This window comes from Rhipicephalus microplus, chromosome 2 (genome assembly GCF_043290135.1).
Source record: "Rhipicephalus microplus isolate Deutch F79 chromosome 2, USDA_Rmic, whole genome shotgun sequence".
NCBI classification, from domain to species: Eukaryota; Metazoa; Arthropoda; class Arachnida; order Ixodida; family Ixodidae; genus Rhipicephalus; species Rhipicephalus microplus.
In genome coordinates, this window is record NC_134701.1 from 113,806,970 (window position 1) to 113,814,354 (window position 7,385).

Consider the following 7,385-nt stretch of genomic DNA (forward strand, 5'->3'; position numbering starts at 1 on the left):
TGCTTCATCAATTTTTCATAACAAGTTAAATGTTAATAGCTCTGAGTGCATCTCTATTTTAGACACAAAAATTACTTGACAAAAGCACTCATACACAGTAAAGAAATATCGCTTTCATACAAAATGTTTGAAATACTCTTTTTTTCCGCTAGCGATACGACAGTGGAAGCACTTACCTTCCACTATTACCAATACCACCTCACTAACTATCTTTTTATCACTATTTGAAAATTACATGATTCACAAACATAAAACTACAAATATTTCGCGCATTTCCTTATTGATGTATATTACATTCACTAAGTATCCCGCTACCCATATTCCACTACCTGTGCTTAGAATGTATGGCTTTTTGTATTTTTTTAAAGCTAATGTAATAATGTGTGACTGGGGTTGTAAAAACATAAATTATGAAACTACAAATATTTCGCGCCATACTTATTAATGATTGATTGATTGATTTATTGATATGTGGGGTTTAATGTCCCAAAACCACTATATGATTATCAGGGACGCCGTAGTGGAGGGCTCCGGAAATTTAGACCACCTGGGGTTCTTTAACGTGCACCCAAATCTGAGCACACGGGCCCACAACATTTCCGCCTCCATCGGAAATGCAGCCGCCGCAGTCGGGATAATAACCCGCGCCTTGCGGGTCAGCAGCCGAGTACCTTAGCCACTAGACCACCGCGGCGGGGCATCCTTATTAATGTATATTACTATTAGTAAGTATCCCGCTACCAACAGCCCACTACCTGTGCTTAGAATGTATGTTTTTTGTATTTTTTTGTAAAGCTAATGTACTAATGTGTGACTGCAGTTGTATAATCACAATTATATTGATATGATAGGATGTGTCACAGTTAAACAGATTTCATAGTTGTGTTTAAATGTTTAGCATATGTGAATTTTCTATTCATCTTAACATTGCCATTCACGCACAAAAATAAAAAAAGAAGTTATTTTGTTTCGCATTATTTTTCACTTTGCCTTTTTTAAGGTATATTTATAGTTTGTGTCCTTGCTCCAATTATTTCAAAAGGAATTGTCAGTATGCACTAAATAAAATAAATAAATAAATATGGCGTCGAGCTTAGGGGCTTGATCGAGAATAAATCAACCACCTTTTCATCATGTCGGAAGTAACGCAGGATTCCTGATCTAATAAGATTTCCCATGGAAATGCGACTCATGAAACATTTCTACCAGCCCCTCCGTCACAGTCTGAATCAATTGTTTGTAGAGCCACCCCATCGGAATAACGCGTGGCAAAGTCCACCTTGGTTAGTGTGTCTCGCTTTGCGCTTCTCGTATTTGGTTTCAGAGGCCCAATGATGTCTATATGGCTACTCCTTCGAAATGAGTGTCGATTAGAGGAATCCAACCCAGAGGCGCCTTACCCATTCTGCTCTTTGGATAAGTCCTTTGGCAGATGTCACAGGATCCCCAGTACCTCGTCAGTTCTTTCTGTACTCCTGGCCAGTATAAAGACTCCAGCACTCGGTCGATTATCCTCTTGATACCTTGATGACCTGCCATCAAGCTTTCATTGGCTAACTTGAGTATGTTTCTTTTGAAAAAACGTGGAACAACGACCTGCTGCCAGATGAAACTAGATAATGATAATGTAGCAGTCCCTTCTCTCTGATTTTTTTTTTACTGAAGTTATGAGCAGGGAGGATGGGGACCAGTCTTTGAAGGGCCGCCCCGTATAAGCACTACGTGAGGGCTGTTACGGCAGAGCACCCAGGCAGGGCTGCCTCCCAGTGCTTTCGTGAAGGTTTGGGTGGTGAGGTTTTAGGTTTTTAGACACGCCCGCACCATGTGAAAACTGTCACAGCAATTTTTCTTTGTGTGCCAGTGCCAAGACTCAAATCTGAAGGACATAAAAGTGCCAATTTGAAACTTACAGACCACAGAGCACATGGCGATGACAGAATCAACTCGAGGCGGAAGACACCAGCGTCGTTGTGTGCAGCCATGTTCTATTTTTTCGGCGCTGCCGTCTGCTCGCCGAACGTGTGCTCGCAAACACCAGGGGGACGCTCAGCAAACTACGCAGCGTGGTAATGTGGAAGCTAGTCGCCCTTCCCATTAGCTAAGGGGCCACACAGCCTCCACAGTACTGAAGAAAACTTATGCGACTGAGTGCTCACGTTTTTTTTTCTAACGCTTAATGGTTGCTTCGCAATGCAGTGAGGCAAAGAGGTTACTTTTCCGGAAACAAATATTTAGTGACGGAGTGGAATAACGTACGTCTGCTTGATATAGGTGCCCGATAAAAATTTAAAAAACAGGTAGCCCAACTTCATCTATAGATCCTCACTGTGAGATCTCTCGTTGCTATGTTGTTTTAGGCATGCAAAACGCTCGAAATTGCTTCTATTTAGTTATTTGCGTAATAATTGATGGTATTTCCCCCTTCGACGTTCGTCCGTTGAAGCAGTGCTTAAAAGGTGGAAAGTGTATTACTGTTAATTGCTAGAGACATCTTTACGAATACTACAAAACATTCTAACAGCAAAAATACTAAGCAGTTTGCTTCTTGTAAATTATGCGTGGAATTTTCAAAGCTTGGCACACTTTACCTAAATTATGGCCTCGTAAACTATTGATGAAAAAAATCACGAATACAAGGAATTTACAACAGCACTGAGTACTCTCGATTAATCTTGATCAACTAAACTTTTATGTGCAGCTGTACACGCTAATTTATTTCTCTCTTGCCTTTCCTTTCCCCTTATTAGCAGCAATCATGCTCTCAATTGCAGTACCGAGATATATGAGTAGCTCATTAGAGCGGGTCATTTCGACAAAGGCTGTGGCACACGGCTGCATGGATGTAGGTACTCCGCAATATCTAGGATGACTTTTACTCACGCTAATAACAGTAAATACTAAAAAGATGCAGCTTTTATATTCCATAAAATGTCGGTCCCGTATCTACATGTTTTACTGCAAATGGGGTCGAAAAACTATAGTCTTGCATGTGCACAGAGTAAACGCAATGTTTACTTGGTGTTCTCCGCGAGAAAATTGGTTAATTCTATTTTGGAAGCGCTGTGTTAGAGCAGTAGAGAGTCTCGATTCATGCAGCGGACGTGAACTAGCGCATCGAGGCACGTTAGACATGAACGCTATCTGGCACTTCGAAAACGAATGAAGGCGTACGCGCCTGTCTTGGAGGTGCTAAGGTGTAGAGCACAAAGCGATGGGCAGGTGCGACCACCGTGTCGTCGTATCAAAGTGTTGGAAACACTTGCCTTTTTGAGCATGGCGTTGCATTTTCAGCACAGCGTGATAAATGCTACAGTCCTTAGAATTACCTTTGTATGCCTTCTCTAGTACAAAGACATACATACAAAATATTGGCGCGTTGTTATTATGCCTGAGATATGTGAAATATTTGCTTTTTAATTGACTATTACACGCTGAAGTTTGAGCATTATTGGTGGGCTCTGCGGGTGGGTTTGGCCGTTTTGGGTATTGTTTGTTTGGTGTCGTTTGGCGTAGTGTTAAGGCAGACAAACAGACAATTTTACAGACAGACAGATCTTTTTTTTTTGCGTCGAAGTACCGCAAGAAAGACTATCGTCTTTAAAAAGCGTGAACTTCGATGTTCACTGCCCCAAGTCGGGGTCCCATTCGAGAGCTATGTTACAACGAGGTCATTATGGATGCTTTTTAAAATTGGAGTTTCTAGCACATATGTTTTCTTGTGTTGCAGGCATTGCTGTGGGCTTTCGCTCATTCTTCTGCAATGTACTGCACAGCCCACAGAGAAATGGTGTTCTTGCTTGACGGGAAAACCAGGTAGTATCTTTCTGTAAAAGGTAAAGATGAACCACATTTGCCGAGGCAATGCAATTTTCATAAGTGTGAGCCATGAATGAATAAGATTCTGGTTATCGGCAGCAATAGACACAACGGCTTGAAAATGTTTGGAGGCTTTCCATATAGAAGCACGAGGTTCATCTTGTATAGGTGTTGCGTCTGTGTCTCTCTTGCAGACATAAAGCAAGTTCTTAGTTCGCAGGCTGTGACTAGGATGGTTTGTGCTCGATGTGTGCCTTGCTCGCTGCGCATGTCTGTGGCTGTAAGTCTTGATGCAGGAATAGATCAAATAGTAATCAAATGTTTGGACTCCCTTTTACCTTTTTCCTCGTTTTTAGTCACGCAAAAACAGTCATATCATTGTGGCCTGCTCAGCAACATGAACCGACTAGCCTAGAAGAAAGCCCTCAGGACCTGTCCTTACATGTGTGGAGAAGACCCTTGAATGAAGGGCTGTTTTAGACTTTACCAAAGCACTGGACGGGATACTAAGCTGTCGCGTACTATGCATAGTGGCCACCGTATATACGCACCACCTCTTTCTGTCCCCATCATCATCCTTCATTCCTCTTTCTTTCCCCGATCCCTTATGGCCTGTGTAGAGTAGCAGGTAAATCGAGCGCACCAGCTCAGGCGGACCTCTCTGCCTTCTAATAAATTCTGACTCTCTCAAGAAGTTTCTGAAACTGCGCTGGAAACGAGTGACAGTTGGTCGAATACAGACTAACGAGAAACTACATTTCGAAATGAAACAAGAAACTACTAAACCACAGATGCGCACAAATGCTGCACTCTCACGCCGAAATATTGGCAAGCTTTCGTCTGAGCATCACGTCTTGCATATACTCGTGTTTTTTTTTTTCAAATGTATCCCGTACTGAGCTCACGTTCGCGTCCCTCTTTTCAGCGCAAATAAACTCACTTTAAAGCTTAACTTAAAAAACGAAAAACATCGACGCCCTATGAATAGGCCGGCGAACTCATGAGTCGACTCACTCAGACTCAGATCAAGCCGTGAGTCCAAGTGAGTCCGGGTGAGTAATAATTTAATGAGTTTGGGTCCGAGTGAACAGCTGACGTAAATTTTCGTGAGAGTCAGTCTGGCTCTGAAACGTTTGATGAGTCTGAGTCCGAATGAGCCCTGAGCTCAACATATACATTTAGTGCCGACCAATGGTCGCATGTAAAAACAAATATGGCGAAAAAAGAGTTTGTAGTGAGACTAAAGTTTAGTCACCGCTCTTTGTCATGCATATTCAGTGTTGAACATGAGTGATAAATAGAGGCGCATTTTTTTGCATACGAGAGAAGTTCCATCCCATTAACAATTTTCCCTTCCATGTGAAGCTGCAATCACGAGTGACCGGGTTTTAATAATCAGGCAGTGGCGGTAACTTGATGACTGCTGTACATAATGGAGTGGGCAGTAGATCTCTTAAACGAACGTTTTAAGCTTGTATTAAAAGTGTAAACTTTAGCGCCCCCTGTTTCTCATCCACACATTGTTGTCTTTAGCGGGAACTGGTCCTAAAGCCATGGATCCCGGTTCATAGCCACTTATTTCTATGGCTCACTCAGCCGTTGGCGCTAGTGTGAGTGACAGAAGTACGGACAGACAGACAGCCAAATATAGATGGACGCACGAATGGACAGACGGACAGATGGATGGATGGACAGACAAACAGATGGGCAGATGTACAGACAGACAGACAGACAGACAGGCAGACAGACAGACAGACGGACGGACGGGCAGAAGGATGGACAGACACACGGATGGAGAGAAGGACAGTTGGTAGGACGGACACATGAAATGACACACATGGACGTCATTGCCAAGCACTGCATTGTGCAGCACATGCTTACCAAATACGTACTCAGATGCATTCATATGCAACTTACCTCGATCCGAGGGACGTGCATAGACTTAGTTTGCAAAATTGCCCTTGCAGCCAGTACCAGAACCACTTTCGCTTCAATTCACGGACCATAAAGCCGTAATAATGAAGAGACCTCGCAATCCTGCAGTCATGACAACAAAGAAATTAAAAGAACAATCAAGAAACGAAACAACAAACAAATAACACAAAATAAAGTTGATTTTTATAGTGTGCGAGCAGTTTTACGTATTTTAATGATGTAATGGGCTAACATTTCATGTGAGAGTAACGGCTTACCGATCACCTCCCCCTCTCGAGCTTAGCACACTTAACATCATTCATTCCGTGGATATGAAGTGATTTTTTTTCTGTGGAGTGGTAAAGAGCTATTTTTAAGTATGACGTGCGTAAGTGAGAGGTTCACGTATGACGCATGCGCAGCGAGGACAAACGCTGAAGTGAACGATAGTTAGAGTGCGAGAACAAAACGACGGCACAGAGACAAGAAGGACACTAAAGACAGCCATACCAACTAGCCGAAGCTGCCACACTTCTATGCTGAAGTGAAGCTCTGTGTACTCTGTTTTTTTACAAAAAAAATATATACGCAAGCATCTTATAAGGTTCCCCAATGCGGAAAAGTAACTACTCTGATGGCAACATATTTCAATGGGTGCTCTTTAAAAGCAGCCAAAAGTTAAGGAAATTGTGAAAGACACGGAAATGCAATGGTATAACGAACTGCGCTGCTTGCTATATAACCAGTCGAAAAGCTAGTTATTGCGAAAAAATCAACCTGTATTGAGCACATTTATGTGATTTGTAAATCACTTCAACTGGTGTGTCGCGTCTTACCTAATTATTTCCTCTGCCATGATGCCTATTCCAAAGATCTCTCTGGCTCGAAGTGCTTATCGAAACGGTGGCTTATTTCGCGATCAAACAACTTCTTTGTCGTTTTCTCGTTTTAAAGTGCTAATTATCCTGCTTACCGGCACACCAAAGTCCTGAGAAGTCGCAGTCGTGATGGCAAGAAGAAGCACGGAGGCTATGTACACGAACATTTTGAAGTACTGGATACTGCACGTAGCTTCAAGCCACGGACTACCATTCTATTTATATGCAACCACAAATTTTAACATTGCGGTGTTGAAGCAGTTTTTTTTTTCATTAACACAGACATCAGTAAATGTGCCTCATATTCGAGGAAACGTTTGAACCCCTTAATAACAGGCTGTCATAGTTGCCTATCACTGTCAGCAATACGTCCGAGCAATGGCGGCCTCGTGAATCAAGAGATCGTAGTTGTTGGGACTGACTGCATGTGCCAGCTTCTACTTCCTCTGAAACACGTATCCATATATGAAAATAAGCATAAATTGCTTATTTTCATACCCACTCATAACCACTCAAGCTTTCCTGAGCTCGTAACCCCCCAGTGGTTGCCTTGTGGCTAACCCCAGTTGTCACAACCTTATCCTCCTGACTTAAGCCAACTTTAGCCATAAGTCCGCCTTTGACGCGTTTGAAGGATATACTGTGTGCTTGTCGCGGAACTTTCCCCCTACTTAAATAAGGCTCGGTTAAGGTAGCCTGTGACCTACCTTAAGGCTTCCTTAAGCGACATGGCGGGGGACATTAACTTCGTGTACACCGTTATGTGGACCGCAAAGA

At 42.7% G+C, this 7,385-nt stretch overlaps 1 long non-coding RNA gene across 1 annotated transcript; it reads right to left on the reverse strand.

Annotated features, from left to right (window-relative positions):
• Positions 1 to 3,542: 3,542 nt before the first annotated feature.
• LOC142785575 (uncharacterized) lies at positions 3,543 to 6,790 on the reverse strand. Its single transcript, XR_012888976.1, has 3 exons — positions 6,704 to 6,790; positions 5,734 to 5,853; positions 3,543 to 3,824 (listed from the first exon to the last, which is right to left on the reverse strand). It is a non-coding gene; the product is annotated as an uncharacterized LOC142785575 (long non-coding RNA).
• Between the last annotated feature and the right edge of the window lie 595 nt (positions 6,791 to 7,385).